We start from the raw sequence: 25,091 nt of genomic DNA on the forward strand, positions 1-25,091 counted from the left end.
TTCCATCCTTTTGCCGCAGTATGTCCAGATCTTGGACAATATGACTGCAATGTAGTACATAAACAGACGGAGGGGAAGTGTAGTTTCACATTCTCTATGGAGAAGTGCTGAGGCTTTGCACTTGGATGCACCACCATTGGATCTGGCTAGATGCCATCCATTTGCCAAGTTCTCTAAACACCAGAGCCGACAGCTGAAATCATCTTGCATTTCACGAGTGACGTCTACATTCAGAGGTGGTGCAAAATATTACAACTACTATTGTCCACAGATTTGTACCCTCCAGTATCCCCTGCAGGAAGCATTGTGGGATGCATTTTGATTGAGATGGAATGTTCAACATCCTTGCACATTTCCTTAAATGCTGTTGATTCCTCAGATATTGAAGGAGATTTGCAAGGACTGGGCCCAAGTCATGTTCATAGGACTGGCCATGAAGGATGTGTTACTTGGACCATCTGAACCTCTCTGTGTGTCTCCTGCTCCGTCTTCCTCTCAGGAAGTACTGCCTCTGTAAGTCGGAGGAACAGATACTGCAACCCAAACTCCAGAGCCTCCACCTTAATGGCTGAAGATTGAGCGAGTACACCTGAGCTCCTCGCGGCTTTACACTTGAGGTGGTAGATATAATCCTTTCAACTCCCCCCTCCACTAAAACAGTCTAATCTGGGAGGTGGACTAGATTTGTGCTTTATGTGCGGAGCCTTTTGTGGACCCTTTGAAGGCTAGGAAGGTTTTTCGTCTTTTGCTCTTGCTGCCGTAGCAAGGCAGGTTGGCATGGTCAAGGGTTACATTGCAGCCATTTCTCTGCCTTCCAGACCAGCCATCACTGTTCAAATCCCAGATTATGATGGAATTTTGAAGGGATTTACAAACATGTTTTCACCTACCCCGTTTGTTATTCCTCAATAGAATCCTAAACTTGTATTGGCTTTTTTGTTGGGTGCTCCTTTTGAGCCTGTCCATAGTTGTCAGTTGAAGTTTTTCATATTTGAAGCAGTTTCCATGTGACCATTACCTCGGCAAGTTACCTCAGAGAACTGCAAGCAAGGAGTGTCTACCTGTCCTACACATACTTCTTCCCAGGCAAGTTGGCCCTATCTACTAAAGCAGATTTCCTTCCCCATGTGACTTCTTTTGATCTGGAACAATTTAATAAGCTTTCCATCCTTTACCATCTATCCAGTCCCACCAAGGAGGAGGAAAGGCTACACCAGAAGGGCTGTCAGTTTTTATATTGACTTCAACAAGGGGATCAGGTCTTGTAAGCGGCTCTTTGTGAGATATACAGGCAGCAAGAAAGGCAAGGCAGTCTAAAAGAGACCTCATTGCATTATACTTTCTGCAAAGATGCTACAGTCTTGCTGAGAAGGTATGGCCAGATGGAACCCATGCCTATTCCACCAGATCAAAGTCTTCCACCTCCGCACTAGCCAACAGAAAGCGCCTTTCCCTCTTTGCTCTTTTTCTCTTTGAGTCTTTTCACTCTTTGCTCTCACCTTTTGTGCCTTTCTCTGTCTTTTGCCTCTTTTCGCTCTCTTTTGCTGTGCTATTTTGCCATCTCTTTGGTGCCTCCTTCCCGCTCTTCTTTTCCCACCTCCTGCAAACCCTCTCCCCCCCCAACTTCTTACCTCTTCCTTCCTGTGCTTCCTGCACTTCTGCTAAGCCCCGCTCACCATGTACCCATGGCTGAGATCTGGTGAGTGGCAACATGGGCTTCCCTTCACACTTAATCAAAACTTTATTGCTTGGATTCAGAGATGAAAAGGAATGACCATTTTGAACACTTTGTACTCCAGGATTTCCTCGTCTGATCATTTTTTCGAACTCCCCATCTGAGAGGAGTACTGCTTTAAAATCTGTTCAACTTGTGAGAAATCTGAAAGTAGAAGTATTCATCAAATGAAAAAGTTTCTTACATTCTGTAATCATCTTTCTGGTGCATAGTCTCTCTACCTGCGGATTGATCACTATTGCCACCCGGCTCCCCTTTCCGAAGAATGGTCATGGACCATATTACAAATATTTCAACCTAGATAAAGGTACTGCAACAGTTGATGTTGTTTCCTCGTCTATGCTTATAAAGGCACTGAACAAAAAGGACAGGGAACTAATGTTTGCACAATGGAATGGGTGCTCTATGCCTTCAGTGACGTTATCGTGATGGCCCAGGGCCAGGACCTCTGGTCCTCCTGCTCCAGTCAGCTACAGCAGGCAAACTCTACTAGATCTAATGCCTGCTCCATGTGACTACAAACACTTACTGGTAGTGGAGGCCACAAGAATGTATGTTGAGTCCTCAGGTTGCACTTTTAGACTGAGTCCTAATCCTCAGAGAAATGATCGAAGGTGGAGGACGGGGGGTAACGCTCAGAGCAACAAGGAGGCAGAGTTAGGCCCTAGGGAGAAAAAGATGGAGCAGACATCCAATAACATGAAGTGGGACACACTTGAACATATTAAATGTCTCCTAATTAACGTTCGGTCCATAGTTAAGCACAAACATGAACTAGAGGACCTCATTCGGCTCACGACACCAGATCTAGTCTTTCTGACAGAAATCTGGACTGACAATGCCTCCATCCCTGACTGGAATATTGCTGTCCCTGATGGTTATGCTTACTCAGTTCAAAATAGAACGTCAGGCAAGGGAGAGGGAATAGCCATTCTCTATCGAGTGAACTTCAGATTTCACGCAGAGTCTATCTCGACTCTCCCAGCAGAGGCATTACAATTTTGTATAAAACTTGAGAATGCGCAGACCTTCCAGGGCATACTAATCAACCGCCCCCCAGGTCCAAAGAGCGCTTTCTCGCAAGCCCTACTGACCCTTTTGGAGTCGTGTACGGACTCCCACTCACTTACAATTTTGGGCGATTTTAACTATCACCTTGAATTAAACAATAACCCAGACACTATCAGACTTTTAGACAACCTTATGTCCTTTGACCTAAAACAACTGATAACTGAACCTACCCATACAGCAGGTCACACGCTGGATGGGATTTTTACCAACGATTCAGAAATGATCTTTTCTCAGTTATTAAATTTGCCATGGTCTGACCATAAGGCTATTTATTTTACCCTTAATAGACCTCAATCCCAGCCTAAAGCACAAGTAAGCTCAGTCAAACGCCCAATAAGACGATGGGGTAAAATCAAGAATAGAATATTCGAATCAGCACTTGATAAAGGCTCTATCAAGTTAGAATATGACAACAATAAAGCTGTACAGCAATTTAATGATTGGATCTTAGCAGCAGCCGACAGGATTGCCCCAATAAAAATAGTTACAATAAAGAAAGCTAAGATATCAGCCCCATGGTATACTCTCGAACTCAAGGATCTAAAGGCCAAATGTAGAAAGGCGGAATGGTTTTGGAGGACAGACTATGACAGCCTAAAGAAAATCCCTTACAGTCTCTCTGTGAAAACATATAAAGAGGCGATTGTAGATGCTAAAAATCACTTCTTTACAGGCAAAATTAAGGGCGCAGGAAACTCCACTAGGGAATTGTTCAAAACGGTCAACCTGCTGGCAAAACCCCAGCAGGTCAGTACCTTCAAACCAGATCAACACTTCTGTAACTCCCTCGCAGAACACTTTCAAGAGAAAGTAAACAAAATATACAATAACTTCTCGCACGCCATGAAACTTTCGGATCCGACTGGGTCTGCTATATGCTCCAGCCGGACGCTGACCAGCTTCCAGCCGATGAGCAAAGAAGAGGTTAATTCTATTTTCCTCTCCTTAAAGTCAGGGGGACCCACAGATCCATGTCCACCAACCATCATGCATCAAGCTGCAGGCCCAATCACTGAACATCTTACCCCACTCTTGAATCAAATTTTGAGCTCTGGACAATATCCCACTATCTGGAAAAAGGCAGTCATTACCCCTTAGCTAAAAAAACCTAGCTTGGATCCCTGCAATCCTAATAATTATCGTCCTATCGCAGGACTCCCCTTCGCAGCCAAGGTCCTAGAAAAACATCTGAATAGATCCCTTACCGCTCACTTAGATACACACGGCTTGCTCGACTCTTCACAACACGGCTTTCGGCCACGTTATTTAACGGAATCAGCACTTGTAAAAACTGCTGAACAGATCCGTAGGATAGTGGAGGGCGCTCTTGGTACTCCTAAACCTATTGGCCGCGTTTGACACCGTCAACCACATTGTCCTGGTGAAGTGGCTGAGGGACCTGGGAGTGGGAGGAACCGCCTTGGCTCTACTAGCCTCCTTTCTAGAAAACAGAGAGCACAGGCTGTTCTGGGAGGGTATGAGATCCGACAATTTCCACCTCCCCTGCGGAGTGCCACAGGGGTCGGCCCTATCTCCTACTCTTTTCAATCTCTATGTTACACCTCTAGCTGACCTTGTTAGGAAACATGCTTTCATGTTAGTATCGTATGCAGATGATTCTCAACTTATATCTACCATCAACCAGCCTGAATCTGTTGCTTGCAGATTCCATGCATGTCTCTCGGAAATCATGTCCTGGATGGGTCAGAATTACTTAAAAATAAACACTGACAAAACAGAGGTGATGGAGTTTGGACCCGGCCTACCCCTGTGGAACCAATCATGGTGGCCAGCAGAGGCGGGAGAATGCCCGACCCCTGTAGAGGTCAGAAACCTGGGGGTTCTTTTTGACAACAAGCTCAACTTTGCCGCTCAAGTTAATAGCTTTACGTCTTCGTGTTTCTTTCTACTGAAGACGTTAAGAAAATCTTTTCCCTACATACCCCAGGAACTTCAAAACACGGTAATGGTGGCCCTTTTTCTCTCCAAGCTAGACTACTCAAACGCCCTTTTCTTAGGGATAAACAAGTTTCAACTGCTGAAACTACAGTCCTTGCAAAACGCGGCTGCCAGGCTGATTTTGGGTTTACACAAAGGGCAATCCACTTCAGATGGGATACGTTCCCTACATTGGCTGCCTATAAAACAACATATAGATTTTAAAGCACTCGCGTATGTGCATAAGGCAGTCTATGGTGGAGCAGCTGAAGGCCTTGAAAGCTTCTTTATACCATATGCCCCTCTGCGCGACCTAAGATCAGCCACTCAAGGTTTGGTCAGAGTACCAAAGATTAAAAGAGAAAGCTGGGGAGGCCGCACAATTACATATTGTGCAGCCAGACTTTGGAATAAGCTGCCACAGTCCATGAGGCTCCAATCCAACCTTCAGATCTTTAGAAAACATCTAAAAACTAAGCTCTTTGAACCACATAGTCTGATAACCTCCGCCCTTCCCCTGCCACAGCACGCCTCGGCATTCGAGCGCTTTAGAAACATATAAACATTAACATGTAATTTCAACACACGCTACCGACACTGGAGAGCTGTGGAAAAGTTCCCGGATCCAGTCAGGCACATGGGATTTTTAAACATGTGAGAAATTTGCAGGTCGATAGATGATCCACCAGAAAGATCATTACCAAAGGAAAGTCTCCACTATGAAATATGAACAAGGTGGTGGGCTTTGATAATCTATTCTTAAATTGTGAATTACCCTCAAGGGTAATAGTAATCTCACAAAATTCCTGGTACTGGTACAACAAAGGCAATGGTGAAAAGAACAGCATCTACACGTGTTGTTCTTTCGAAAGCCTAGAAGTTAGTTAGCTGTGACTAGAGCATATACAGATGTTTGTATCATATTTTATTCACTCTGGTGCCGATCACGATCCGGTAAAAAATGTCCCCGTGCGACTCGTATCGGGTCTTTTTACCGTACGAATCGTACAAGTGCCGTACGAACTGGCAATCACGATTCGCATGGTAAAAAGTCCATGCGAACCGCACTGGGAATCATTCCCCAAACGTCCTCGGGTCGGAAAATGTGTCCGACACGTCCTCGGACGATTTACCTTACAAACGTGAAAAGCCAAGTCCGACCGAGGAATCACGATCCATCCCGTGCGTCCGAGCGTACAACCGTATGGAAAAAACACCGTCCGCACCGAACTCCTATAGCAACCATGGAGACATGTGCCCGCATACGCGCCCAACACTCCCCCCAGCCCCCGTACGTCTGACACGTACCCCCCGTGTATGTATACCCCCACCCGTCTAGGTACACCCCAGTACGTTCAAGTCGTACCCCCACCCCAGTACGTGTCGTACCACCGCCTATGTACACCCCAGTACGTTCGAGCTCCCCCCCCACCCCAGTACGTGTCATACCCCCCATGTACCTACACCCCAGTGCGTTCCAGTCCTACCCCCACCCCAGTACGTGTCAAACCACCGTCCATGTACACCCCAGTACGTTCCAGACGTACCCCCACCCCAGTACGTGTCGTACCACCGTGAAGCTACACCCCAGTACGTTCCAGTCGTACCCCCACCCCAGTACGTGTCGTACCACCGTGAACCTACACCCCAGTACGTTCGAGCCCCACCCCCACCCCAGTACGTGTCATACACCCCGTGTACCTACACCCCAGTACGTTCCAGTCGTACCTCCACCCCAGTACGTGTCGTATCACCGTGAACCTACACCCCAGTACGTTCCAGTCGTACCCCCACCCCAGTACGTGTCGTACCACCGTGAACCTACACCCCAGTACGTACGAGCCCCACCCCCACCCCAGTACGTGTCATACCCCCCGTGTACCTACACCCCAGTACGTTCCAGTCGTACCCCCACCCCAGTACGTGTCATACCCCCGTGTACCTACACCCCAGTACGTTCCAGTCGTACCTCCACCCCAGTACGTGTCGTACCACCGTGAACCTACACCCCAGTACGTTCCAGTCGTACCCCCACCCCAGTACGTGTCGTACCACCGTGAACCTACACCCCAGTATGTTCGAGCCCCACCCCCACCCCAGTACGTGTCATACCCCCGTGTACCTACACCCCAGTACGTTCCAGTCGTACCCCCACCCCAGTACGTGTCATACCCCCCGTGTACCTACACCCCAGTACGTTCCAGTCATACCCCCACCCCAGTACGTGTCATACCCCCCGTGTACCTACACCCCAGTACGTTCCAGTCGTACCTCCACCCCAGTACGTGTCGTACCACCGTGAACCTACACCCCAGTACGTTCCAGTCGTACCCCCACCCCAGTACGTGTCGTACCACCGTGAACCTACACCCCAGTACGTTCGAGCTCCACCCCCACCCCAGTACGTGTCATACCCCCCGTGTACCTACACCCCAGTACGTTCCAGTCGTACCCCCACCCCAGTACGTGTCAAACCACCGTCCATGTACACCCCAGTACGTTCCAGTCGTACCCCCACCCCAGTACGTGTCGTACCACCGTGAACCTACACCCCAGTACGTTCCAGTCGTACCCCCACCCCAGTACGTGTCATACCCCCGTGTACCTACACCCCAGTACGTTCAAGACCCACCCCCACCCCAGTACGTGTCATACCCCCGTGTACCTACACCCCAGTACGTTCCAGTCGTACCCCCACCACAGTACGTGTCATACCCCCCGTGTACCTACACCCCAGTACGTTCCAGTCGTACCCCCACCCCAGTACGTGTCATACCCCCCGTGTACCTACACCCCAGTACGTTCCAGTCGTACCCCCACCCCAGTACGTGTCATACCCCCCGTGTACCTACACCCCAGTACGTTCCAGTCGTACCTCCACCCCAGTACGTGTCGTACCACCGTGAACCTACACCCCAGTACGTTCCAGTCGTACCCCCACCCCAGTACGTGTCGTACCACCGTGAACCTACACCCCAGTACGTTCGAGCTCCACCCCCACCCCAGTACGTGTCATACCCCCCATGTACCTACACCCCAGTACGTTCCAGTCGTACCCCCACCCCAGTACGTGTCAAACCACCGTCCATGTACACCCCAGTACGTTCCAGTCGTACCCCCACCCCAGTACGTGTCGTACCACCGTGAACCTACACCCCAGTACGTTCCAGTCGTACCCCCACCCCAGTACGTGTCATACCCCCGTGTACCTACACCCCAGTACGTTCGAGCTCCACCCCCACCCCAGTACATGTCATACCCCCCGTGTACCTACACCCCAGTACGTTCCAGTCGTACCCCCACCCCAGTACGTGTCAAACCACCGTCCATGTACACCCCAGTACGTTCCAGTCGTACCCCCACCCCAGTACGTGTCGTACCACCGTGAACCTACACCCCAGTACGTTCCAGTCGTACCCCCACCACAGTACGTGTCATATCCCCCGTGTACCTACACCCCAGTACGTTCCAGTCGTACCCCCACCCCAGTACGTGTCGTACCACCGTGAACCCACACCCCAGTACGTTCGAGTCCTACCCCCACCCCTGTACGTGTCGAACCACCGTGTATGTACATCCCAGTACGTTCGAGTCCTACCCCCAACACAACCTCCTAACTACGGAGCGCACCCCAGGCCCCAACATCACAACCGCATGTAAGAGTCGTACCAAGCCACACACAAGGACAGCACCGTACAACCAAATGGCCCATGTACACACCGTACACACGCTCAAAACGCACGGACACAACCAGGACAAAACAAAACAACACAACAATACACCATTCGAATGGCACAAAGCCACTAAACATGTCCAAAAAACAACAAAACAACACCTTCACTGACCTGCAACTGCCAAAAACAAACAGAGGCCCAATACACCACCACTCCTTATAACCAACCCACCCACAATTCAAACACAGCCACACCCACCAATGGACCAATAAAAAGGGCCCACACACACAAACCATGAGCCATTGCAACAGACCCACTGCTGCCAGACCCCACAGACAACCCACAGCACCAGACCTCAACCTTTACTACACCTTACACTTGCACACCTTCACACAACCACCTTCACAAACACACCCTCATCACATTCACACACACACGCACCTGCACAACCACACCCACACACCCACAACCATCCACACACCACCCCCACCATCCACACCCCCCCCACCATCCACACCCCTCATCATGCCCACTACCAAGAATCCAAAGTTCAGTAACCGAGAGTTGGAGGTTCTTGTTGATCAAATCCTCAGAGTCGAGCCACAGATCTTTGGAACATTGGTCAGAAACACCAGCCAGGCAGCAAAAACAGCCATGTGGCAGACCATCGTCGATGCTGTGAATGCTGTTGCGGACACCAGACGGACCAGGCAGGAATGCCAGAACAGGTGGTACGATCTGCGGAGGAGGGTCCGAGCCAAGAGGCAGGATGAACACGACCAGGCCAACGCCACCGGAGGAGGGCCCTCCCGCAGACCTGTACACTACCATCCCTGGGAGGAGAGGGTGATGGCCATACTGCCGGTGGAGGCAGTAGAAGGATTAGAAGGACTCCGAGACCCGGGTGAGTACACAAACAACGCACCTCACATGGGGGGAACGGCATCCACAACCAACATCACTAACAGGCACGCAACCACCACAAGCCATCGCATGACTCAACCACACTCCATGAGCACGCACATGCCACTGCTGCCACCATGCCCCATGCACCCAGCTGGACAATGTCAAGTCACAGGCCACAGAAGACAACAACACATGACACGGTAACCCGGATGGCGGGAGGCTGGGCCCAAAAAAGCACATAGTGCAACTCAGAAGCAGACAACAATTCACTCTACCCATATGGCCTAGGTCACAGCCAGACAAACACTGTGTCCCAACACAGGAATGACTTGCCAGCAAATGGCGGACGCCTTGCATCAACACATGGGGGTGAAGGCACTGTTTTGCACATTACAGCAGCTAATGAACAGCCAACATTGTGAAAGAGTGGCAGCACACACCACCACAGCAGCAGCGCACAGACACACATCACACCCAATGGGTGCCTGGAGATCAGAAACAAACTCACATCAACAAGCCAAGGGCCACTCAAAGATCTGCTAACAGTGTGTGCCCAGGAAGCAGGGCCGAGGTGACAGAGGGTGACACACGGAGGGAGGGAGAGGGGGACAGAGAGGGAGGGAGAGGGGGACAGAGAGGGAGGGAGAGGGGGACAGAGATGGAGGGAGAGGGGGACAGAGAGGGAGGGAGAGGGGGACAGAGAGGGAGGGAGAGGGGGACAGAGAGGGAGGGAGAGGGGGACAGAGAGGGAGGTAGAGGGGGACAGAGATGGAGGGAGAGGGGGACAGAGAGGGAGGGAGACGGACAGAGGGAGGAGGCTGACACACAGAGGGAGGGAGAGGGGGACACAGAGGGAGCAAGACACAGGGTGAGCTAATCAGCCGTGTTGCGTGTGTGAATGTCTGCTTGTCAGCAGGTAGACTGCGTGCATGTAGACAAGGGTGGCCAGTGCCAGAACCCCCCCTCTTCACCATGGCAAAACACAGGGCCATGTCACAACCTGTACACGGGAACAAGGACAGCTACCTGGATCATATAAGTGTGTGGATCCCCTCCATGTGCGCATGTACAGTGCTACACGGAAGGCGCCAATGCATGGCTCGCCACACCTGCCCACTCCACTGCTGACTGCAGTCACACTTGACGCAGCAAGTAAGACTGTGCCACACATAGTTAAAGGGGCCAAAGTGGTGCCCAAGGGACACACCCATGCACAAGTGCACTGTGAGTGGAATGCAAGACAGATCCTAATTCCAAGAGGAAATGTGCCAACTTTGGAAATGATGAAACATGGATGTTGCATGGACCAAAATTAACATTGTCTCTCTCACACACAGGTCAACGTCGTGGTGCACCCCCAACACTGGGGGGGAACACTCACAGGACCCGGATCTGCAGGAGCCCGATCCCACCGGCAGCGACCACTCTCACCACTCTGCGGACGACCCCAACCGACCTGGCCCCTCTGGTGTCCAACCACCTGCAGCACCTGCGTCAGGTACAACTGTGCCAACCACCACCCCCACTCCTGCCACATCCCAGGAGACAACCAGGATCCCTGCCCCAACACCACAATGCAGCCAGGCTCGCCAGGAGGGACACGGTGTCCCGGGCACCCAGGAGGAGGCAGGCGACAACGCCAATGCCACCCCTCAGGGGTCCCGGAGACCCCATGTGCCCACAAGTGCAGGCCAGGCGCAAGTGGGCAGGGGTGGTGGGAGTGGAGGACGGCGGAGGCGCGAGCCTGACCAGTTGGCTGGGGATCCGGTATTTTCCCATGTCCGTAACATCCTGGACTCATACCGGCAGGACACCACGGGCATGGCCCAGGTTGAGTCCGTCCTCGAGGGGATCAAGGCCCAGCAGGCCCAGCAACATGTGGAGCTAATTGCCTGTCTACTGGTACACCAACGGAGGATGGAGGACAGACAGGCTGAGAAAGTGACGGCATTCCAGGGGATTCACGCTACACTCCGTCGGATGGCCGACACCATGGCCGACCCTCCCTGTGCCAGAAGGCGGAGAACATCCCCACCCACAGGGAGGGATCAGGAGGAGGAGGAGGAAACATCCGACGGAGCATCCCAGACGTCGTCACGGCCTGCTGGTGAGGTTCCCCGCAGGAGGCCGGGTCGTCCACGGAAAGGACCGTGAGGGTGGCTGCTACATTACCATCTCCCAGGACACCTGGCCTGGCACCTGGTCCACTGGAGCAACAGCATCACAGCATCAAGAGACATTCTCTGCCACATGGCCCTGCTGGTCACTGGCTGACCAATGTTGACAAAGACTGTGGCATGGACTCTGAGGATTTCCAATGGCAAGGACACCAACTCCCCTACTGAACTTTGGATTCCCTAATCCCGGAAAGCCCCTCACTTTGCCCCCCCCCCAATAATAAATCACACTATGAAGAGTAGATGCCTGCTGGTAGCATTATTACCTAACATGTGTCTTGTAAAGTCTAAACATGCCTGAGTCATCTTTTCTCTTCAACCATCCACACCCTGGGGCCTGAGTCTGGCACAGGACACATGGGTCACAGTTTATTAGGCAAGACAGACATGGAGCACCATACACACCCGTGATGGGCACAACCAGCTGAGGGGGTGGCCGAACAACCGTGCTGACACACACATTGAGTACACCAACAGTCATGCGCAGAGGTCAGGGATCCAGTCCAGTGTCCTGGGTGGCACCCAGGTATGTGTAGACAGGTGGCATAACCATGTCCTGCAAGCTTGACTCCGGTGGATGCAGAGAATGGGGGCCTGGCCAACGTTGGATGCATGGGGATGGCACATGTAACAATACCCACGCAGTCATGGACATCATGCCCAATACACAGTCTCAGCCCACACACACAGCTTGCATCTTGCGACTCGACACATTGACACATAGCCACAATCAGGGAATACCATGCCAGACATGCAGGATGCACAGTGCCAACACACCAGCATTGACTGAGAAGAGGCACCTTGGAGGCATAGGGACACCTTTATTAGTCATGTATTCGGGTTTGCAGAGGCAACTCGAAGTACAGATGAACACATCATGTGGAGTGACATGTGGGTCCAACACTGGCACCCCCCTTCTGCAGCACAAATGCGTGATAGCCATGGTACTGGCACACAAGCGTCAGCTAACAGCTAAATACCCACAGCTGCACACGGAGAGCCTGCCATACACCATAGATCCGCTGATGTGGAAGTCCCACACCATGTCAAGCCAATGCTAACCGTATGTGTCCGAGGGCAGTGTCACACACATTGATGCCATCATCACAATCCACTATCCCATCACTGATGACTGTCAACAAGTCAGACCATCTATTCAGGTGTACACAGCTGCATGTCGTGTCCCATGGTGATGCTACATGGCTGCAGAGGAACCAAACATCGACAGGGGCAGTGTGCATACATCGTGAACAACTGCCAAACCCAATACACCCCTGATGCATCCCTTACCCCATGGAGACTTCCAAACGTGTCCGTGCCTGTAACGCTGAGTCAGCCCACGATGTCATGTCCATGAGGAATAGCAGTGCCACAACAATGCAACCAGCAAACGGCATGCGCAGGTACCTGGGGAAGATAGACACACAAGAAGTCAGCCACAAAAAGCACAGCCACTTGCATGTGCATTTACTCGACACATGTATGGATGACAACATGCCAGGTCACAATTTTGACTGGGGAAATACTACCATCACTGCCACCATCACTCCAGTGACACACCCACACACACCTCTGACCCACGTGCCATACATGCAGGTGGAGACACACATCACAACGCATGCCACACGGGGACCAATGCGTGCACACTCAGACACTGGTACTCACCACTAAGCAAAGAAGTCGCGTATGAGCCGAGTCCGGATGTCCTCTTGCGGCTCCACATCCTCCACATCACTAGCCCCATTGCCAAGCCCTTCGTCCTCCACGGGTGGATGGTCCTCGTCATGTTGATTCAGGATGAGTGGCACAGCTCTTTCAACTGCCATGTTGTGCAGCATGCAGCAGACCATGAAGATCTTGCAGACCTTCGCCGGGGCATATGGGAGTGCGCCGCCCGTCTTGTGGAGGCACCTGAATCGGCTCTTCAGCATGCCAAACGTCCTCTCTATCACTCGCCTTGTCCGGCCATGGGCGGTGTTGTAGCGGAGCTGGGCCGGCGTGATGGGGTTGCGGAGAGGTGTCAGCAGCCAAGGCATGTTGGGATAGCCAGCGTCCCCTACATGGGAAGCACATGGACATCGTTAGAACTGGTGAAGCGGTCGTGCTGGTCGGCTATACAGAATACAGGACAGACAGACTGTACCCACCAACAACACATGCCCGTTCGTTGCACAGCTGCATCATCATATCAGGCATCCCGCTACGCCTCATGATGTAGGCATCGTGTGCTGATCCTGGGAAACGAGCACAGACATGTGAAATCACCATATTGGACAGACACACCACAAGGGCATTGATGGAGTGGTAGTGCTTCCGATTGCGGTACGCCACCTCCCGTGCGTGTGGTGGTACCAAACCTACATGTGTCCCATCTATTGACCCAATGACATGGGGCATCCCTCCCAGGGCATAGAATCCACGCTTGACCTCAGTCATCTGTTCAGGGGTTGGGAACTTGATGAAGTCATCCAGGTGAATCAACATGGCCTCCAAGAAATCATGCAGCACACCGCTGAACATGCTCTGGGACATGCCACCAACATGAGCTATGGTATTTTGGAAGGTACCCGTGGCAAGAAAATGTAGGGCAGCCATTACCTTCAGCTGGGGTGTCAGTGCCGTAGGATACCTGTGCTGCGGTTGCAGGTGTGGTGCCAGTCTCGCCGTCAGCTCCAGGATCAACGGTTGGGTGAAGCGGTAGAGCCGGATCCTGTCATTCTCCTGCATGGCAGCCAAGTCTGGAATTCTTCGGGCAAGAGGCGGCGCTCTGCAGTAATTTGGAAGTGACAAGGAAGAGTGAGTGCACTACGACAACTCATGTCTACTGAGCACATGTAAATCTGGCAATACACACATGCTACATAGGGAGTGAGGTATGTGCTACATGCCCAGGACACGTATGGATGTAAGGTGACACTCCTTCCAAGACCCAGCTACACACGGAGATAGAGAACCTCCCCATGCCACGCCATGGGAATAGCTGTGTCCCAGTGCAAGTGAACAGCCCGACGGAAGACAGGAGTGACATACACCCACACATCAGCAGAAGTGGGATGCCGATTGCAGAGACTGGTTGCGGAACACCGGAGCCACAGGTCACATGACATTACACTAGGCCTGCCCACACACCTTGCCATGAAGGTGCACATGTCATGACTCACCACACATTCCTTGTGAGGATGCTGACATGGCCTTGTCACGCTACTCCGTGTCCCATGCATACATGTGCACCTCACATCCGATAACACATGTGGCATGGTGTGCGGGACAGTGTGCAATGACAATCTACACACAGACACATGTTGGTTGCTGCAACGGCTGCAGCTTTTGAGGGTGCTACAACATCAACCTGATGGAAATCCCGGACATATGAATGACATAGTCACATTGTGCACTGTGGGTAGTGACAAGTCATGTGTCATGACCCCTGTACCGGGCATCATGGGACACTTCCGTGTGTTGGTGTCCGTGCCATGCCAGTGACGCTCACCCCAAGTGCGCAGTCCGACATGCACACATGTCAAAGGAGTCAAGGGCATGCCTGGCACACATTGCACCGTCACACAGTACACCTATACACATCTCATCATACATCTGGTGCCTTCTCCACTCAGGAGGCATGTTCCACATCACAGCCTGTCACACCTGTGCCCCACACATGTAGTAATGCACAGACGATGCCTTGATGTCCATTCCTGGACAAGTATGTCCATCCATGGACAAGTATGTCCATCCATGGACAAGTATGTCCATCCATGGACAAGTATGTCCATCCATGGACAAGTATGTCCGCCCTATTCCTACCTGTGTGTCGCCTATCACCACTGTGATGTGTAAAAACCGCCGTACTGCTGCTAAGAGGGCCTGTGTATGTTCCCAAATCACTGTGGGAGTGCTGCCGTATGTGTACCCATCGTGATGGCGAGCGTACAGGCATTTGTACGGTCCGTACCACTACGAGTACGCATACGCGTGCAGACCCATAGTGATAGTGAGCGTAGATGCGTGTGTACGGTCCGTACCACTACGGGTACGCATACGCGTGCAGACCCATAGTGATAGGGCCGTACACATGCATCTACGCTCACTATCACTATGGGTCAGCACGCGTATGCGTACTCGTAGTGGTACGGACCGTACACACGCATCTACGCTCACTATCACTATGGGTCAGCACGCGTATGCGTACTCGTAGTGGTACGGACCGTACACACGCATCGACGCTCACTAGCACTATGGGTCTGCACGCGTATGCGTACCCGTAGTGGTACGGACCGTACACACGCATCTACGCTCACTATCACTATGGGTCAGCACGCGTATGCGTACCCGTAGTGGTACGGACCGTACACACGCATCTACGCTCACTATCACTATGGGTCAGCACGCGTATGCGTACCCGTAGTGGTACGGACCGTACACACGCATCTACGCTCACAATCACTATGGGTCTGCACGCGTATGCGTACTCGTAGTAATAGTGAGCGTACATGCGAGTGTACGGCCCGTACCACTACTTGTACGCATACGCGTGCAGACCCATAGTGATAGTTAACGTAGGCATGTATGTACGGGCCGTTGCCATGCATTTGGGGTGCCCTAGGGCCCCGAAACGCACCGTACCTGTGTGTGATGCTCCAAATTACATAGGGGACAAGTATTAAGGCCTACATGCATGCTGGTTGTCATGGAGACCAAGTTTAAATTTCGAAATTGTTCTGGAAGGTGCACAGCAGAAGTCAGTTGGAATTATTCTACTTTGTTGCAGTGTGTTTGTGGGGCTGACATCATGCAGGAGAATGAAACCGATAGAGAACCCACAGACTGCTAGGTTTGAAGGGATTGGTGGAAACATAGGATGCAAATGTGAGTGACCAATCACTCTGTACTCCTGTGCATGAGACTGGGCAGAAGGGCACATATAAGGCAGCCAGGTCCCATGAGGGAGTACTTGCCTGCACATCTTTGCATTCGTCGACCCAGCTGCTGCTACTGATTCCCTGGAACCATGTCAAGGGCTGTGGAGAGGACACAGCCATTCACCCTGGAGGAGAACATGGCTCTGCTGGATGTGATCCTCCCACAGTACTCCATGCTGTATGGGCGACCAGGGTATCAGGTGAGTGCATAGGCCACTGCCACAGACTGTCCCTATGTTGTGACTGTGACTTCTGCCATTGTGTCCAGGTGTAACACACATGCCATGTACTGTCGGGGGGGTCCCAGGGGGGGGGGGTGCCTGATGTCTCCCAGCAGTGCCCTGAGCCAGGAGGGGTGGGGGCCTAGCACTCACAGCAGTGCCCTGAGCCAGGAGGGGTGGGGGCCTAGCACTCACAGCAGTGCCCTGAGACAGGAGGGGTGGGGGCCTAGCACTCACAGCAGTGCCCTGAGACAGGAGGGGTGGGGGCCTAGCACTCACAGCAGTGCCCTGAGACAGGAGGGGTGGGGGCCTAGCACTCACAGCAGTGCCCTGAGCCAGGAGGGGTGTGTGCAGAGTCCTCCCAGCAGTGCCCTGAGACAGGAGGGGTGGGGGCCTATCACTCACAGCAGTGCCCTGAGACAGGAGGGGTGGGGGCCTATCACTCACAGCAGTGCCCTGAGACAGGAGGGGTGGGGGCCTATCACTCACAGCAGTGCCCTGAGACAGGAGGGGTGGGTGTGATGCACAGTGTGAGCCTTGATCATTGATTGTGACATTGCCATCATTCCACCTGTGTACCCACTGTGGCACGTACTGCTTTTTCCCTCACCAGGGGATGATGTCCCTATGACAAAGGTGCAATGCGTTGGCTGCATGACATGCCTTGTTGTAACCAGCTAATTTGTACCCATATGTCTCTCTGTGACATGTGGCTGGTGTATTGATGTGGTGTCACTTGTTCCTCCTCACAGGTAGGCGCCACTGCCAAGGAGCAGATCTGGCTGACCGCCGTCAGTGCCGTGAGGGGTGTGGATGGTCGGAGGCGGAGCCTGCCCCAGGTGAGGAAACGCTGGCAGGATATCCGGTGCTGGACGCGGAGGATTGCACGGCTCCTGCTGGGGGACTCACCTGAGAGCCACAAGAACCGCGGCCGCCGCCGTCTGAGCCACCTCCACAGGCGTGTGCTGCCGGTGGTCTTTCCAGACCTGGAGAGGCGCTTACAGGCGATGCAGCAGCCGGAAGGAGGTAGGTACATGTGTGTTTGTTGTGTGTCACCGGCATTTGTAAGGGCACAGTAGCATGAATTCACTGGCAGGGTTTAAAGGTGCTGTGCAGATCCTGTTTGCCCCAGTATAGCGCTGCGCCCCTGCCACCCTTCCCCTCCTTGCAATGTGTTCCCTGGTCTGTGTGTAGTCACTCCTTCACAAGGTAATGTAGGCTGGCGCTTTGTCCACGAGAACAATGACTGTAGCATCATGTGTGGGGGTGGTGTGTAACAGGTTGTGGGACCTTGCCTGTGCACTGTCAAGTTCACTGCATGTGGGTTCCATGTCAGTTGGCACTGATGCTGACTCCAGACATGGGAGTTGGTCTCTCATGTGTCATGCCTTACAGCGCGCATGTCCTATGTAGTGGCCTGTGACATGATGTGCATGAGTGTGCGATACACATAGTGCAGGGATGGTGACGTGTGTTGCAGTCATTACCATTCAGTAGCATGTAGTTGCGTGCCCACTACTGTCCCCTGGGGCACCTTTTCCTCAGTGGTGTATGTGTCATCATAAACGTGGACAATCTCAGTGTCTACAGCGTAGGTTGTGCTCTGTGCCATTGTCCCCTGTCACCATGTATATAGACGTGCTATTTTGTACAGGTGTCCACTGTGCAGCCTGACCTGATTGTCCTTCTTCATACTCACAGTTGCCAGTGCCTGTGTGTCTTGTTATACTCATCTGAGGATGGGCACTGGTACCTCATTATTTGTACAGGCGCACCTTGGCTGTTTGGCGTCCAATCTTGCTTTTTGCCTGCCCCTGTGTGTATCACCCAGACTATGAGATGTTGGTGCCACCTGTGTCTCAACCATTTGCCTCGTGTAGGGTCTTGTTGGGGCGGGCAATGCCTATGTGTCAAATCCTGATTTCTACTTGCTGGGTCTGGGCAGTGTGTGATGTTTCTGGACACACACGCAATGTGCAGTGACCGAGTCATGTTGGGCATGTTTTCAGCATTACCTATGCAGCATGTGTCTCAAGTTCATGGATATGGTCCCTGGTCATCGGTATTTTCGCCAACGCTGTGTGGTGCAGATGCAGTGCTGGATTGTCCCCAGGGCCTGGGTGCTATGTCAGACTCCGTTTCCTGTGTTTAGCTATTGTCTCATGCTCTCCGTGGTATTTCAGTGGCATGGTGGCTCAACCAACTGTGTGTTTCATGCCCTACATCGGTACCTTGTTTAGTAGATGTTAGGGATCTTCCTATTCAGGCTATGCAGTGTTACCTATGTCGATTGGACTCATGTGACTGATGTGTACAGCTGTCTGACTAATTTCTGTCTCTCCACCCTGCCCACAGCATCGTCGGGGGACACAGAGGGAGACATGGACACAGGCAAGGCGGAGGGACCGAGCACCAGTGCCAGCCGTGACATCGGGGCTGGCACATCGAGTGGGACAGAGGTGGAGGATAGTGCGGCCGAGGACCTGTCGACTGGCACGTCAGAATACGAAGCTGACAGGTCCGAGGAGGATGTCTCCGAGTGGGCGGTGGCTGCACCAGCAGCTGACAGCGGAACAACACCTCGCACCGCCCCCTCAGTTCCCACCAGCCGCCTCCCACTTGCTCGTGTCCCTTCCCAGCGTGCCCGGTCACAGCATGTCTCCTTCCTGCCAGGCACCGCACCCCCTGCCCCTGTCTCCACTGCTGCCGCCAATGCAGAGTCTGTGGACATCCAGCGGCAACTGCAGGTTGGTCAGGCTGCGATCCTTAATGTCCTCCATGCCCACGGCAAAACCCTCACCAACATCGAGGCTTTCTTGGAGGGCATTCATTCATCGCAGGCTGACCAACGCAACTTGCTGAGGTCCATAGACTCCACACTGACTGCAGCAGTGGGTCTCCTGCAGCGCGACCTCCCCCCACCTACCCCTGCCCCATCCACACTTCCCACTCCCATGCCTGTCCCACGTACACCCAGACGTCGGCATGCACCCACATCAACGGACACGGGCACCACACCAGCAGGGAAGGTCCACCGCACTCCTCCTGACACGCACACACAGGGTGAGGTAGGCACACCCACTGGGTCGGGGGGGCAAACGTGTGACACGCAGCCATAGTGGGAGTCCGCATTCCACCCAGTCCACTCCCTCCAAATCCCCTCCCCTCAGCTCTCCTGGCCACATCTCCCCCAAGGACTCCTTCATGGCCGCTCTGTCCCTGAGCCCCACAGTTACACCACCACGCAAGCGGTCAAGGAGGTCCCCGGTCAGGGTGGTTGAGTCTCCCCCCCTGTCTCCACCCTCCCCCGGTGGCGCTGCGACCCATCCCTCTGACCCCCCCCCTCCTTGGGGCCTGAGGTCCCTTCGGGTGCAGGGGACTCCCTGGAGGACCTTGCAAAGGTGTGTAGTGCCATCCTGGCCTCCGCCTTTGGCACTGACCCACCCCCTGTGGTGGAGTCCTCCATCCCTGCACCCACAACGCCGCCCCTTTGCCCTGATGTTCCTGCGGTGCCTGTTGCTTCCCCCCCCCCTGATGCCCTCACCAGTGTGGAAGACAATGCCATTTGACTGTGCAGGCAAGGTAGGGGACACGCATCCCACTGTGTCCCCCATCCAGCTGAGAATCATTGACTGCCCTATGGGCTTTGTGAAGATTGAACTGCCTGCGATCCATGGACATTGTGCTCATGCTGAATAAAGCTTAATTTTGTTTTCATTATCACACTACTGCTATGCTGGTATTGGTGTTGGTGGGGCTGCTACATGGTTTTGGGTGGTGTGTAAGGGTTTGGGTGTGTGGGATATGTAGTAGTGTACTGCTCATTGGTGGGACCCTGGGATCTGTGTGCCATCACAAGGTGTTGGCTAACTTTCTTTGTTCATGTAAGCAGTTACTGCATGGTGCACTTGTCCCAGGGTGTATTCCTTCCTCTGTGTACCCAGCTTTCTTCCCTGCAGGGTTTTCCCAATGTTTAGCGCAGAGCTGTGTCTACATGAGCTGTGTGTGTTATGGAGCCCTTCTACTTTGGCCATGCATGCAGGGCCATGTCTCCACCTGCAACAATCGTGGCATCCTTGGTGATCACTGTACTTGTGTGTGGAGTCTGTTGACATGAGTTCATGGGGACATGTTCCCTTGTAGCCAGTATGCATGTGGATAATTCTGGCCTCACACACATGTGGTACACCCCTCCTGTCTCAGGGCACTGCTGGGAGTGATAGGCACCCACCCCTCCTGTCTCAGGGCACTGCTGGGAGGACTCTGCACACACCCCTCCTGGCTCAGGGCACTGCTGTTAGTGATAGGCACCCACCCCTCCTGTCTCAGGGCACTGCTGGGAGGACTCTGCACACACCCCTCCTGTCTCAGGGCACTGCTGGGAGGACTCCACACCCACCCCTCCTGTCTCAGGGAACTGCTGGGAGGACTCCACACCCACCCCTCCTGTCTCAGGGCACTGCTGGGAGGACTCTGCACACACCCCTCCTGTCTCAGGGCACTGCTGGGAGGACTCCACACCCACCCCTCCTGTCTCAGGGCACTGCTGGGAGGACTCCACACCCACCCCTCCTGTCTCAGGGCACTGCTGGGAGGACTCTGCACACAACCCTCCTGTCTCAGGGCACTGCTGGGAGTGATAGGCACCCACCCCTCCTGTCTCAGGGCACTGCTGGGAGGACTCCACACCCACCCCTCCTGTCTCAGGGCACTGCTGGGAGTGATAGGCACCCACCCCTCCTGTCTCAGGGCACTGCTGGGAGGACTCCACACCCACCCCTCCTGTCTCAGGGCACTGCTGGGAGGACTCCACACCCACCCCTCCTGTCTCAGGGCACTGCTGGGAGGACTCCACACCCACCCCTCCTGTCTCAGGGCACTGCTGGGAGGACTCTGCACACACCCCTCCTGGCTCAGGGCACTGCTGTTAGTGATAGGCAGCCACCCCTCCTGTCTCAGGGCACTGCTGGGAGGACTCTGCACACACCCCTCCTGGCTCAGGGCACTGCTGTTAGTGATAGGCACCCACCCCTCCTGTCTCAGGGCACTGCTGGGAGTGATAGGCACCCACCCCTCCTGTCTCAGGGCACTGCTGGGAGGACTCCACACCCACCCCTCCTGTCTCAGGGCACTGCTGGGAGTGATAGGCACCCACCCCTCCTGTCTCAGGGCACTGCTGGGAGGACTCTGCACACACCCCTCCTGGCTCAGGGCACTGCTGTTAGTGATAGGCACCCACCCCTCCTGTCTCAGGGCACTGCTGGGAGGACTCTGCACACACCCCTCCTGTCTCAGGGCACTGCTGGGAGGACTCCACACCCACCCCTCCTGTCTCAGGGCACTGCTGGGTGGACTCTGCACACACACCTCCGATTTCAGGATATGTACGCTTGGAACATACACGGTGGGGGTACGCTCAATGCATTCGAGGTGAGGGTACGAGTCTACTTACACTGGTGTGGTGGGGGTACGCTCCATGCATACGCGGGTGAGGGTACGGGTCGTACTTACACTGTTGGGGTGTGGGGTACGCTCCTTGCATACGCGGGTGAGGGTACGGGTCGTACTTACACTGTTGGGCTGGGGGGTACGCTCCTTGCATACGCGGGTGGGGGTACGGGTCGTACTTACACTGTTGGGGTGGGGGTACGGTCCGTGAGTCCGCGGGTGGGCGTAGGAGTCGTACTTACACTGGTGGGGGTGGGGGTACGGTCCGTACGTCCGCGGGTGAGGGTTCGAGTCGTACTTACACTGTTGGCATGGAGGGTACGCTCCATGCATACGCGGGTGAGGGTTCGAGTCGTACTTACACTGTTGGCATGGGGGGTACGCTCCATGCATACGCGGGTGGGGGTACGGGTCGTACTTACACTGTTGGGCTGGGGGGTACGCTCCATGCATACGCGGGTGGGGGTACGGGTCGTACTTACACTGTTGGGCTGGGGGGTACGCTCCATGCATACGCGGGTGGGGGTACGGGTCGTACTTACACTGTTGGGCTGGGGGGTACGCTCCATGCATACGCGGGTGGGGGTACGGGTCGTACTTACACTGTTGGGCTGGGGGGTACGCTCCTTGCATACGCGGGTGAGGGTACGGGTCGTACTTACACTGTTGGGCTGGGGGGTACGCTCCATGCATACGCGGGTGGGGGTACGGGTCGTACTTACACTGTTGGGGTGGGGGTATGGTCCGTGAGTCCGCGGGTGGGGGTAGGAGTCGTACTTACACTGGTGGGGGTGGGGGTACGGTCCGTACGTCCGCGGGTGAGGGTTCGAGTCGTACTTACACTGTTGGCATGGAGGGTACGCTCCATGCATACGCGGGTGAGGGTTCGAGTCGTGCTTACACTGTTGGCATGGGGGGTACGCTCCATGCATACGCGGGTGGGGGTACGGGTCGTACTTACACTGTTGGGGTGGGGGGTACGCTCCTTGCATTCGCGGGTGAGGGTACGGGTCGTACTTACACTGTTGGGGTGGGGGGTACGCTCCATGCATACGCGGGTGAGGGTACGGGTCGTACTTTCACTGTTGGGGTGGGGGGTGCGCTCCTTGCATACGGGGTGGGGGTAGGGTCCGTACATATACGTCCCCACGCTATGTGATGCTTGTGCGGCCCATACCCAGGCCTTTGCCACGTGGGTGCGATCCGTCCCGCCATTGTTGGGGTGACGTGTGTGGGCGTGGTCCGACTCGTACCCACGCTCTTCAGGCGTGGGTACGGGACGTACCTGTCTGGTTGTGTTGCCGGTTCGCGTGGTGACGGACTTCCGTTGTGGCGGTCGCTGGCTTATCAGGACACGCCCCCACCCCCTCGTGGTGACCAGGGCATGGGAGTCAGGTATGTCCAGGCCATGTGTGGTGTGTGACTTATGTGGTTGTTTTGTGGCCTGCCCTGGTCCTGCCACCCCCACCCCACCCCACTTTCCCCCCTCCCTTAGTTATTCTGACATTCTGCGGCGTCTGCGTCGTAACCTGTAGAGGAGGTGGACTGCTATGAGGGCAGGGATGACTCGTAGGTTCGGGTCCATGTCTGTCCGTCGCGTACTGGTACTCCTTGATCGCGTCGTCCTGTCGCGTACGGGTCCTCCTTGATCGCGTCGTCCTGTCGCGTACGGGTCCTCCTTGGTCGCGTGGTCCTGTGTGTCCGTCGCGTACTGGTCCTCCTTGTTCGCGTCGTCGTCTGTCCGTCGCGTACTGGTGGTCCTTGTTCGCGTCGTCCTGATTTCCCGGCAGTTTTTGGCTGCCGCAAAATATTCGCCGTGCGGGGTGACGTCGGTGCGAATCGTGATTCCTGGGTCGTGAATGGCTGGCTGCGAGCGTCCCGACGTCAGGTCGGCGCTTTTCCGGATCGCATTGGTAGGTTTTTTTTGGTCGGTCGGGCTTTTTTACGATTCGTACGGTACTGGTGTACCCGTGCGAATCGTAATTCCTTGTTTGTAAAAATTGACGACCGGGTACGCGTCGGACGGAGATTATGCTCCGTCTGACGGTTCGTACCCGGTTTTTGCCGGATCGTGATCGGCACCTCTATCTGATAGAGTAATCTTAATAAAGCCAGGGCAACAACACAATTTGGTGCTTATTTATGTAATGTTTGTTGGTTAATCAGCCTTGAAAAAGTGCAAGGGGACACATCTTTACTGATGCTAAACAAATGTCTGCATATTAGGACCAAAGGCATACAAGATTATGATACACCTGCACATGAAAACACAATGAGAATTACATTCATGAAGGCTTATTGCAGTTTATCAGAAAATTATATTGAAAACTGATATTGGAATCAGTGATTAGAATTTACAGCTCTGATGGATACTTGTTCCTGCAGATTTCTCAGTTTATATACTCCCACCAACATTTATGATCCAGAAACGTTTTCCCTGAAGAAATGGCCTTGAGCGACACACGGTGATGCCATTTGACTTAAGCCACAGCTTTTTTACCCTGGATGTGATAACAGTGTGACATATAATCAGGCCATTAAAGCTATGCAATGCTGCAGCTTTCACCCATAACCATATTTGGCCACATTAACCATCATCTGGTACGTAATCTGCAGATTATAACAAAAAAAGTTACTAGCTCAAACAGATCAAAAGTTACTAAAAATCACTGTGGGCTGTCTGGTCTCACCGTGGGAGCTCCTGTGCGAAGGTTGAATGGTCATCTTTAAATTGCTTATTACTGCATTTGGATGTTAAACTGGTACTAATGGGTTGAACCTTTGCCCAGTTTTAACATAAAAAACTGATGAAACTATGAATTAAAACTACCACAAAATGTGCTATATTAGGTTGCATAATTTGCCTTATCTTGATACATAAATTGGTCCTCGCATGCGCATAATTTGGACGTCCTCTGCCACTTAATACCAGCGGCCCTGCATCTAATGCACTAGCAGGCACCCTAGTGTCAGTGCATGTTTTCTTTACCCAGTTGAGGTTT

The sequence above is a fragment of the Triturus cristatus genome, chromosome 6, assembly GCF_964204655.1.
Source record: "Triturus cristatus chromosome 6, aTriCri1.1, whole genome shotgun sequence".
NCBI classification, from domain to species: domain Eukaryota; kingdom Metazoa; phylum Chordata; class Amphibia; order Caudata; family Salamandridae; genus Triturus; species Triturus cristatus.